The 11,319-nt window shown below is 38.2% G+C and overlaps 2 pseudogenes; both read left to right on the top strand.

Annotated features, from left to right (window-relative positions):
• Positions 1 to 2,018: 2,018 nt before the first annotated feature.
• LOC132187565 (L-type lectin-domain containing receptor kinase S.4 pseudogene) lies at positions 2,019 to 4,337 on the top strand (annotated as a pseudogene).
• A 4,003-nt stretch (positions 4,338 to 8,340) lies between these two features.
• Positions 8,341 to 10,761, top strand: LOC132187489 (L-type lectin-domain containing receptor kinase S.4 pseudogene; annotated as a pseudogene).
• Positions 10,762 to 11,319: the final 558 nt, after the last annotated feature.

Genomic DNA, 11,319 nt, shown 5'->3' with positions numbered 1-11,319 from the left:
CCCCAATTAATGAATCCTAATAAAACAATTGCGACAAAAAAAAGAAAAAAAAAATTACAGACAGTCAATATATATGCTTAAATTAAGGCCCCCTATTAAGTTTCAAAAAGGCATTAATATCATTTTTTTTTTTGAAAGATATCATACTCATTCATTGATAAAAGTTGCGAGCCTAAAGCTCATACAAACATAACAAAAATCTCTAAAGTAAATCATAGCCGAAACTAAAGATACAGGCATTAATATCATTTCATTTTTTAATATTCTGAAATAAATAAGGCCTAAAAAATTGATATCAATAAATAAGGGAATCAAATAACAATAAAGATATTCTTAAATAAAATACAATCTTAAACAGGAATATATTATTTTTTTGTCCTTGTAAAATGACAAACATAATCATCAAATATAATTAACTGGAGAGGATCAAGTTTCGAAGATTGTATCCAATGTTTAAAATCAAATAGGAAAAGTAAATAAATAAATGCTAGAAGATAGAAAGTTTCTAAAATATTTTATTCAATTACAAACTCTTCTCTTTATAAATTTCCATTTTTCTCTTTATATTCATATTCAAGCCTTATTCAGATTTGAATTTAATTGACAATACATGTTACGGTTGATTCTGCCAAAAAAAAAATTAAAATTAAAATTGATAAAATCCTACCTAAGATCAACAATGTGGATTAGCCATATTATCAATTGAAAAAGAAATGTTAGAAAATTTTAAATATAAAAACTTAATCAGTAATTTTGCATCCTAAATAGCGAGAAGATTAATTTTTAAATAAAAATATAATTAATATTAAAATAAATATTATATATAAAGCCCCATTTAAACTTTTCCCCTAAGGCGAGCCTGCTTTGTTCTATGGATCCGTTTGCAAGCGTTTAGAGCATTCCCAGCATACTCCCTATAAGGGAGTCTGTTCCCTATGTATAAGGAATATGTTCAAAAAATTGCAAAAATTCACCTACAGCAGACTCTCTATATGCTTCCTCAAACCTTCAGCTGCTACAGTAGAACCCAATGTTTTGGGTTCTACTGTAGCGATCCATGTGCTTATTAAAGTGAAAAAAAAAAAAAACTCTCTCCTCTCACATCTTTTCCCGCACGTCTCTCTCTCGCCTCTGTTTCTCTCTCTCGCACTTCACCAAACAGCTGACACAGAAACAACCCTGCAAACCCAAATTTTCAATACTTCAATCGCTTTCTTAACCATTCCTGGCCGAGGCAAACCGCCTCATTAGATACGTGCTCGGCTAAACCCGAACGCATAACAATACTGGATTCTAGCAAAGCAAGCTCCAATTTGGGAACCCTCGAGTGGAATTTCTTTAAGATTCTATATACCTTTTCGACATCAGCGGCAAATTCGTCAGGGGCTCTGTCTGTGGGTCTGATCGTCTGGGTGATTTTGAAGGCGAACTAGCCCAAACCCAGTTCTTTCAGCGTCTGATAAATGATTGCAGTTGCTCCGGCCGGTGGGTCTTCTACGGCTTGGATTGAATTGTGGTGGGGTTTGGGGAAGACCCATTTGAGAGTGAGGAATGGGGTTGGGGAATTTCATGGTGTGCGGAGTGTGATGCCGCGTGAAGGAGGTTGAAGGGCTGATTTGATTTGGAGGAAAGGAGGAAGTGAGGGTGCTTATTGAAAAAAGTCATGGAAGAAAGTCATGGTTTTTTAAGATAATCTCTGCATTGTCGTTTGTGGGTTTGCAACTACAGCTCAGCTTGAAGACGAAGACGGAGACATGAGAGAGAAGAAAAGAGTTTCAAGAAAAAAAAAAAAAAAAGTAAAAAATATTATTTTAATGATATAGGGAATGATTAAGGGAAGTTATTGTGGTGTATTTTGACATAGAGAAGCAAAAAATAGTTTGATTCCTTAAACTTAAGAAATATAACAGGAAGCTGCTGGGAATGCTCTTACATCCATATATGAGATTCTCTTTCGATTTTCTTATTGGCCAAGAAAAGACAAAATAAAGAAGAAAGAAAATTCAACGAAACAAAGCTCAACTCTTCTTTCGTCCCTCGCTCTCATGGCAGAAAAACTCCTCTCTCTTTGGGTTTTCCTTCTACTCCTGCATCCAGTAAAGCCAGCTGATGTAGCTACACCCTTGTTGGACGGGTTCAGGGGCGGGTTCAGTGCTGCCGGCAACAACTTGACCTTAGACGGCGTTGCAGCGGTTGAGAGCAATGGCGTACTTCAGCTAACAAACTACACCTCGACCAGGGCATCCGGCCACGCGTTTTATTCAAACCCAATCCAATTCAAGAACTCCAGCGGCGAAGTCATGTCCTTCTCCACCTCCTTCGCTTTCGCTATAATCGACCAGCCTGGGAAGCAAGGCGGCGATGGCCCCGCTTGGTTCCCAGGCGGCGATGGCCTCGCTTTCGCAATCTCTCCGGCAAGAGGGATTCCTGGGGGTAATCCAGGCTCTTATATTGGCCTCTTCAACGCCAGCAACAATGGGAAATTGTCGAACCACATATTAGCGGTCGAATTCGACACTTACATGAATGTAGAGCATGGTGAAACCGATAACAACCATGTTGCGGTCGACATCAATAGCATAAAATCCAACAAAACCGTTCCGGTCCCCTTTAATTTGACGAGTGGTCAGGTAATTCAGGCATGGATCGATTATAATTCGCCTACAAATCAACTGGATGTCAGGGTGGCGATGGACTCTGCCAAACCCAGTTCTATACTTTTGTCCGACAAAGTGAACCTCTCCGAAATTCTTAATGAATTCATGTACATCGGGTTTTCTGCTGGTACTGGTATATTCACGAGCTCGCATTATATCCTGGGGTGGAGCTTCAACGTGAATGGAGACGCTAAATCTCTCAATTTATCTCAACTTCCTAAGCTCCAGCTCCCCACTGCCACTGGGACCAAAAAGAATCGTAAAGGCCTAATCCTTGGCGTCTCAGTTTCATGTGCTTTGGCGGTGATTTTGCTTAGTGCTTTGACGTTTTACATCATCAGGAGGAAAAAGATGGCAGATGTGGTTGAGCCCTGGGAGCTTGATGTTGGTCCGCACAGATTTTCTCACGAAGAGCTCAAGAAAGCAACACGGGGTTTCAGAGACAAAGAGCTCCTTGGGTTCGGTGGGTTCGGTCGAGTTTATAAAGGAACTCTGCCAAATTCAAACACCCAAGTCGCTGTTAAGCGAATTTCGCATGAATCAAAGCAGGGCGTACGAGAATTCGCGTCGGAGATTACCAGTATTGGTCGTTTTCGTCATAGAAATTTGGTTCAATTGTTAGGATGGTGTCGGCAGCGAGGCGATCTGTTACTTGTTTATGATTTTATGCCTAATGGGAGCTTGGACAAGTACCTGTTTGATGAGCCTAAAACAATTCTGAGCTGGGACCAAAGGTTCAAGATCATCAAAGGTGTGGCTTCAGGGCTTTTGTATTTACATGAAGGGTGGGAACAAACTGTGATTCACAGAGACATCAAGGCAGCGAATGTTTTATTAGATTCTGAGCTAAACGGACGGCTTGGTGACTTTGGTCTGGCTAAGTTATACAATCAAGGCTCCAATCCAAACACCACCAGGGTGGTGGGCACGCTGGGTTATCTAGCGCCGGAGCTGACACGCACAGGCAAGTCTACAACCAGCTCAGATGTTTTTGCATTCGGTGCTTTGCTGCTTGAAGTGGTATGCGGGAGAAGACCCATTGAGCCTAAAGCATTGCCGGAGGAGCTCATGTTGGTGGAATGGGTGTGGGAGAAGTGGAGAGCAGGCTCAATTCTTGAGGTTGTAGACGCCAGGTTGGGCGGTGAGTTCAATAAGGTTGAGGCTGTTGTGGTAATCAAACTAGGCTTGATGTGTTCTAACAATGCGCCCAAGGCACGCCCCACCATGAGGCAAGCGGTGAGGTACTTGGAAGGGGAGGTGGCTCTGCCGGAGGCAGTGGAAGCCCCGGATGCATATGATGGAAAAATCGGAGGCGCTGCTGCTTCAGAATTTGTGGATTACTCTTATCCAACATCTTCATCGGCCGGCAATGATAGGGATGTTGATCTTGAAACTGGTTATTCCAGCTCACTTCTTTCAATTGCTTGATAGCCATGATAGAATCTCCGAGACTTTTTTGTTTTTGCATTTTCATTTCTTGTGTGTGGTTATGTTAGTAAATTTGTTGTGATGTAAATAGGTTAATAATTATATCATCGTTTTAGTTTTTCATCAGGGTGTAAGCATATATAGTAGTAGCTAGAGTTTGTATTTTTGGTTCAAGAATTCATTGACATCTGCAATGGGGGATGGTTTTATTGTATCCTTTTTGATATTCCATTTCCGAATAGAAGGGAAACAGAGAAGATGTATTATTGTAGGGTCTAAATTGAATTTCACATTTCAAGTAGTGATACATCTATTGAACAAAGTTGCTTGAAAGCTATGGCTTGAAAATGTTTGGTGAGATTCAACATTAAAATGGAAGAAGAGTAATTGAATAAGGTTTGACCAAGAGCTCCACCCACCAGCTGCAGCAGCAGCCTCTTCATTTCATTTTTCTACTTATTAGCGGTGGAAAAATAAAAAGCATCAATTGGTTCAAATAATTGCTCAAAGGAATGCTTGTTTGTTAAGTTTTAATTACACGATCATTTATTACTCTTTTAATAATTTTTCTAAGACATTTGAAGAAGGCCATGGTTTCTTTTGTAGGAACCAGCTTGGTGGGTTGCGCCCAACTCCCAGCTTTTCAACGTGCAAACTGCCAACTAAAACCTGTCCAGAAAACCCTACGTACATCACATGAAGTGTATAGCCTAAGAATTGAAGACCAGCAAATCAAAATTGGTGTTTACTTAAATTACTTTGCAACGTCCAACTTGTAACAAACATATATAAAACATAGGATATCAAGATTATGATTGTAAAACCACATATTTTTTATTTAAAGGGTATAAGTAAAGTTTCTTCTATAAACTTTCTTCAGCAGCCTATAATACCCCAAGCAGTTCAGTGTCTTAATCATAATCATAAAGAAAAAAGTAGCTATAATATGCTGTATCTTAATCAGTTGCTGTCATAATCATAGAGAATAAATGTACAACATATTTAAAACATGAAAACCCCATGTGAAATTCAAGATGCATGTATGTGCTTTTATAGGACGAGCTTTTAACATCCAAGAGGCCACCGGCCAACTTCTTTAGATGCTGTTTCTCTTGCCCTGTTTAGCTCTCGACATGCCCTGCTTTCCTCATCTGTTTTGCTTGCCGTTTATAGCTTTTTCACATGCTTTATTTTTTCTAGAGAAACTATTTGTTCTGCTTTGTCATTAGATTTGTGGCATCCACATCTACAGATCAGATTGCTGGTTTTTAAAAAATTTGTATGGAAGGAAGATAGGAGAAGAGTGTTTAGACTTTCTCATTTTTCTTAGCAGTTTCACTTGCCGCGTGTAGAAATTTATGTAAAATATAAAATAAGGGTGTAATAGGCGTAATCAAAGAAAGAAAAAATAGATAAAGAATTTTGGGTTGAAACTCTTAGCCCTTAGGGTTATAATTTTATTAAGGTAAAATACGTTTTTGGTACTCGTGGTTTAACACGATATCAAATGGATCTTTCAGTTTCAAAAAATATCACTAAAGATACTTGTATATATCTAATAAATGCTAATTGTACTTTTATTCATGTTTAGTCCAATATTTTAATGTTGTGCCAAGTCAAACCAATAGATATATCATATATGTCTCATATGCTTCATTAATATAATTAAAAAAAAAAAAAAAAAAAAAATTGGATGTAGCTTGTGCCACTCGGGCCAAAGGAGGTGGTCAAGCCAACCCAATTTTTTTTTTTAAAAAAAAAAAATTATTAATGACGCATATAAAATATGTAGTAGTTGTTGATTGATTTGCCGTGGCACATATTAAATTATTTGACGAAAATATTAGCTGCCTATATTGGATGTAAACAAGTATCATTTGTGATAGTTTTTGAAACTAAGTGCTCTGTTTGATGTCGTGCTAAACCACAAGTACCCACTCAAAATGTCTTTAACCATTTTCATTACATTGAACCATATGAAATTGTATTGCGCATTTAACCATTTTCATTACATTGAAGCAAACGCTTATGCGATTTTAAAAAGTAGCGATTTAAAAAACGCAATTTTTAAAATCGCACTTATTGAAATTGCACTCCCAAACGGGCCCTTACTTTGGACTCCACTTTACTTCTTATTTAAAATAAAAGAATTTATATATGATTATATGATTCAAAAAAGGAAAGATATGGGGGTAACGATTTGTATTAGTGTGTTGAGTTAGGGTGGTGTCAAGATATGGTATAAGATTATATATGTCGACCATCATTTTAATTAAATTTTATAGGCCCTTCAGTCCTAATCTGTTAATTTCATGTTAAAATTGTATCGAGTTTGCGAGTTGTATCAAAAATTATTATCCCTAAAAATTGCATGTCAAATTTAAATTGTGTCTAAATATGAATATAAATAAATCATCTACTAAGAACTTTCAACTATAATATGCTCATTTCTTACCAAATATACGTGGAGTAAGCTGAAAAAATGAGTGATTCTAGAAGTCTAAAAAGATGTGGCTATTAAAATCACTATTTGATCAAAATCCAATAATGATTAATCACAAGTTCAATAGTGATTTTAATAGCTATATCATTTTTAAAGGGAATCAAGAAAGACACAAGAGAAACTTGCAGCATTACTCTAAAAAATTGACAATATTGAAGAAATGAAGTGAGACTCGAATGGCCTGTAATTGTGGGATGGTGTTCAAACATAACATGAAGAGTTCCCATGTGAAATCAAATGGCCTGGGTTAAAAAAATAAAATAAAAAATAAAGCCCTGTAATTGTGGGGTGGTGTTCAAACATAACCTGAAGATTCCATGTGAAATCAATTAATCAAGTAGCACGATTTCTGAGTGAGTTTCTCTTAGCGGAACTTTTTTGGGGTTAGGCCACTTCCTTTATGCAAAGTGCAACACACCACCAGCCCACGTGGTTCTGAAGCTGGTTATCTCATGAATGATCGGAAACCAAGGCTAGGAGGTCCGAGATCCCGGGGCCCGTCTTTGGTTTAGGGCTGGTCCAACTACTAGACGAGTTAGGTGGTCGCCTAGGCTCCAATTTAATAAGGTTCCAAATTAAAAATATTAATTAAAAAAAATTAAATCACTTATTACCCTCCATTTTCTTTAATTAAGGCCTCTAATTATGGTAAATAGGTAATTTAAAAAAGTCACAATTTAATAAGGCCCCAACTAATGAATCCTAATAAAACAATTGCCATAAAATTTTAAAAAAAAAACATCAACACTTAATTGCCGTTTCCCTTAAAAAAAAAAAAAAAAACACAGTCAATATATATGCTTAAATTAAGGCCGCATATTAAATTTCAAAAAGGAATTAATATCATTTGATTTTTTAACATTTTGAAATAAGTAAGACTTAAAAAATTGATATCAATAAATAAGGGAATCAAATTACAATAAAGATATTATTAAATAAAATACAATCTTAAACGGGTAGATATTATTTTGTATCCTTTTTTTTGGACATGTCCGCACAAGAGGGGGATGGGGATTTGAACTAGTGACCTCTACTTTATTAAGTGTGGTCCAAGCCGATTGAGCTACCTCTTAATCCAAGCCGATTAAGCGTGGTCCACTTTGTCACTTTTTTGTCCTTGTGAAGTGACAAACATAACCCTCAAATATATCTAATCGGAAAGGATCAAGTTTCGACGATTGTGTCAAACGTTTAAAATCAAATAGAACATGGAAAGTTTACTCAATTAGAAAATGGAAAGTTTATTCGATCAACGATTGTGTCAAACGTTTAAAATCAAATAGAAGATGAAAAGTAAATAAATAAATGCTAGAAGATGAAAAGTTTTTAAAATATTTTATTCAATTACAAACTCCTCTCTTTATAAATTTCCATATTTTTCTTTTTATTCATATTCAAGCCTTATTTAGATTTGAATTTAATTAACAATAAATGTTACAGTTGCTTCTACCAAAAGAAGTTTTACAAAATTAAAATTGATAAAATCTGATATAAAATCAACAATGTCACAAGAGAGATTAAATGGATTAATCATATTATCAATTGAAAAAAAAAAAATGTTAAAAAATTTTGAATATAAAAACTTAATCAGTAATTTTGCATCCTAAAAAGCGAGAAGATTAATTTTTAAATAAAAATATAATTAATATTAAAATAAATATTATATATAAAGCCCCACTTAAACTTTTACCCCAAGGCTTCAAAATATATCGGGTCGGGCCTGCTTTGTTCTATGGATCCGTTTGCAAGCGCTTACATCCATATCTGGGATTCTCTTTCGATTTTCTCATTGGCCAAGAAAAGACAAAATAAAGAAGAAAGAAAACTCAACGAAACAAAGCTCAACTCTTCTTTCGTCCCTCCCTCTCATGGCAGAAAAACTCCTCTCTCTCTGGGTTTTCCTTCTACTCCTGCATCCAGTAAAGCCAGCTGATGTAGCTACACTCTTGTTGGACGGGTTCAGCGGTGGGTTCAGTGCTGCCGGCAACAACTTGACCTTAGACGGTTTTGCAGCGGTTGAGAGCAATGGCGTACTTCAGCTAACAAACTACACCTCGAGATGGGCATCCGGCCACGCGTTTTATTCAAACCCAATCCAATTCAAGAACTCCAGCGGCGAAGTCATGTCCTTCTCCACCTCCTTCGCTTTCGCTATAATCCCCCCGCCTGGGAAGCAAGGCGGCGATGGCCTCGCTTTGTTCCCAGCCGGCGATGGCCTCGCTTTCGCAATCTCTCCCGCAAAAGGGATTCCTGGGGGTAATCCAGGCTCTTATATTGGCCTCTTCAACGCCAGAAACAATGGGAAATTGTCGAATCACATATTAGCGGTCGAATTCGACACTTACATGAATGCAGAGCATGGTGAAACCGATAACAACCATGTTGCCCTCGACATCAATAGCAAAAACTCCAACAAATCCGTTCCGGTCCCCTTTAATTTGACGAGTGGTCAGGTAATTCAGGCATGGATCGATTATAATTCGCCTACAAATCAATTGGATGTCAGGGTGGCGATGGACTCTGCCAAACCCAGTTCTATACTTTTGTCCGACAAAGTGAACCTCTCCGAAATTCTTAAAGAATCCATGTACATCGGGTTTTCTGCTGGTACTGGTATGTTCACGAGCTCGCATTATATCCTGGGGTGGAGCTTCAACGTGAATGGAGACGCTAAATCTCTCAATTTATCTCAACTTCCTAAGCTCCAGCTCCCCACTGCCACTAGGACCAAAAAGAATCGTAAAGGCCTAATTGTTGGCGTCTCAGTTTCATGTGCTTTGGCTGTGATTTTGCTTAGTGCTTTGACGTTTTACATCATCAGGAGGAAAAAGATGGCAGATGTGGTTGAGCCCTGGGAGCTTGATGTTGGTCCGCACAGATTTTCTCACGAAGAGCTCAAGAAAGCAACACGGGGTTTCAGAGACAAAGAGCTCCTTGGGTTCGGTGGGTTTGGTCGAGTTTATAAAGGAACTCTGCCAAATTCAAACACCCAAGTCGCTGTTAAGCGAATTTCGCATGAATCAAAGCAGGGCGTACGAGAATTCGCGTCGGAGATTACCAGTATTGGTCGTCTTCGTCATAGAAATTTGGTTCAATTGTTAGGATGGTGTCGGAAGCGAGGCGATCTGTTACTTGTTTATGATTTTATGCCTAATGGGAGCTTGGACAAGTACCTGTTTGATGAGCCTAAAACAATTCTGAGCTGGGAGCAAAGGTTCAAGATCATCAAAGGTGTGGCTTCAGGGCTTTTGTATTTACATGAAGGGTGGGAACAAACTGTGATTCACAGAGACATCAAGGCAGCGAATGTTTTATTAGATTCTGAGCTAAACGGACGGCTTGGTGACTTTGGTCTGGCTAAGTTATACGATCACGGCTCCAATCCAAACACCACCAGGGTGGTGGGCACGCTGGGTTATCTAGCGCCGGAGCTGACACGCACAGGCAAGTCTACAACCAGCTCAGATGTTTTTGCATTCGGTGCTTTGCTGCTTGAAGTGGTATGCGGGAGAAGACCCATTGAGCCTAAAGCATTGCCGGAGGAGCTCATGTTGGTGGAATGGGTGTGGGAGAAGTGGAGAGCAGGCTCAATTCTTGAGGTTGTAGACGCCAGGTTGGGCGGTGAGTTCAGTAAGGTTGAGGCTGTTGTGGTGCTCAAACTAGGCTTGATGTGTTCCAACAATGCGCCCAAGGCACGCTCCACCATGAGGCAAGCAGTGAGGTACTTGGAAGGGGAGGTGGCTCTGCCGGAGACAGTGGAAGCCCCGGATGCATATGATGAAAAAATCGGCGGCGCTGCTGCTTCAGAATTTGTGGATTATTCTTATCCAACATCTTCATCGGCCGGCAATAAGAGGGATGTTGATCTTGAAACTGGTTATTCCAGCTCACTTCTTTCAATTCCTCGATAGCCATGATAGAATCTCCGAGACTTTTTTGTTTTTGCATTTTCATTTCTTCTGTGTGGTTATGTTAGTAAATTTATTGTGATGTAAATAGGTTAATAATTATATCAGCGTTTTAGTTTTTCATCAGGGTGTAAGCATATATAGTAGTAGCTAGAGTTTGTATTTTTGGTTCAAGAATTCATTGACATCTGCAAATGGGGGATGGTTTTATTGTATCCTTTTTGATATTCCATTTCCGAATAGAAGGGAAACAGAGAAGATGTATTATTGTAGGGTCTAAATTGAATTTCACATTTCAAGTAGTGATACATCTATTGAACAAAGTTGCATGAAAGCTATGGCTTGAAAATGTTTGGTGAGATTCAACATTAAAATGGAAGAAGAGTAATTGAATAAGGTTTGACCAAGAGCTCCACCCACCAGCAGGAGCAGCAGCAGCCTCTTCATTTCATTTTTCTACTTATTAGCGGTGGAAAAATAAAAAGCATCAATTGGTTCAAATAATTACTCAAAGGAATGCTTGTTTGTTAAGTTTTAATTACACGATCATTTATTACTCTTTTAATAATTTTTCTAAGACATTTGAAGAAGGCCATGGTTTCTTTTGTAGGAACCAGCTTGGTGGGTTGCGCCCAACTCCCATCTTTTCAACGTGCAAACTGCCAACTAAAATCTGTCTAGAAAACCCTACGTACATCGCATGATTCCTAAACATCCTCCCACGACAAATGCCAATTTTGCATCAATATAAACCTATTGCGTCGGTTTCACCTTTGTTTTTTCATATCATATCGTTTTCCAAATCTAAACTACACACGTGTCC

Source organism: Corylus avellana, chromosome 6 (assembly GCF_965113065.1).
Source record: "Corylus avellana chromosome 6, dhCorAvel1.hap1.2, whole genome shotgun sequence".
NCBI classification, from domain to species: domain Eukaryota; kingdom Viridiplantae; phylum Streptophyta; class Magnoliopsida; order Fagales; family Betulaceae; genus Corylus; species Corylus avellana.
Note: the sequence above shows the minus strand (reverse complement) of the source record. Positions and strands in the feature narration are given on the sequence as shown.